Source organism: Anneissia japonica, unplaced genomic scaffold (genome assembly GCF_011630105.1).
Source record: "Anneissia japonica isolate Jap-2015-1 unplaced genomic scaffold, ASM1163010v1 scaffold4058_len632159_cov189, whole genome shotgun sequence".
NCBI lineage: Eukaryota > Metazoa > Echinodermata > Crinoidea > Comatulida > Comatulidae > Anneissia > Anneissia japonica.
This window is the reverse complement of record NW_022735300.1, coordinates 637544-638321: the sequence shown is the minus strand read 5'-3', so window position 1 is coordinate 638321 and position 778 is coordinate 637544.

The window sequence follows — 778 nt, the reverse complement described above, 5'->3', positions numbered from 1 at the left end:
AACAAAATTTATTTTACTTTATCAAGTCTCAAACACAATTATAAAAATTATGAAAATTAATAAAAATATTGGATTGTTTATACTATATACTATAATTACCAAAACACAATAACATTATATTTTTAGTCTAGAGTTTGCCTATCTATACTTAAAAACATTCTGAGAAATTTAGTTGTTTAATTATTTAACTTAATCAAATATATAATATCATTTATGAATATAATTAATTATGGTGGCGGAATGACAGTAGCGGAATGACATTGGAATATTGCTATAATTTACTGGTGATTTTTCAGTATATTCAAGCCTGTAGCCAGGATTTTGGTAGGGGGGTTCTTTTTGATACTGAAAGGGCACTTGCGAGCACCATTGGCTGGGCCAGGGGGCTGCCAAGGGCCCCCGGTGGCTGCCAAGGGCCCCCGGTGGGTCGAGGGCCAAAACCCTGGAAGCTCCCGCATTCTAAGCATTTACAGGTGTTATTTAATTGATTTGAGAGGCCATACATTAAAAAAAATGTATATATTAAAGAGGTAATTTTTTGAGTTGGGAAAAGATAGAAAACAAAAAAACTACTACTTTAGTACTACAGTACAGTATTGGTAATTTAACAACAGTAGCATGATACAAACTCCAAAGAATCCAGTATGGTCTATTCTTTATTTTTTATTTATATAGCACATTTTTTATGTTACTAGTTAGGCCTAACAATCGGGTATTAAATTAGGACTTTTAATGATGATAGGCTCTAGGCTAGGCCTAAAGTGTAGGCTAACCAGCC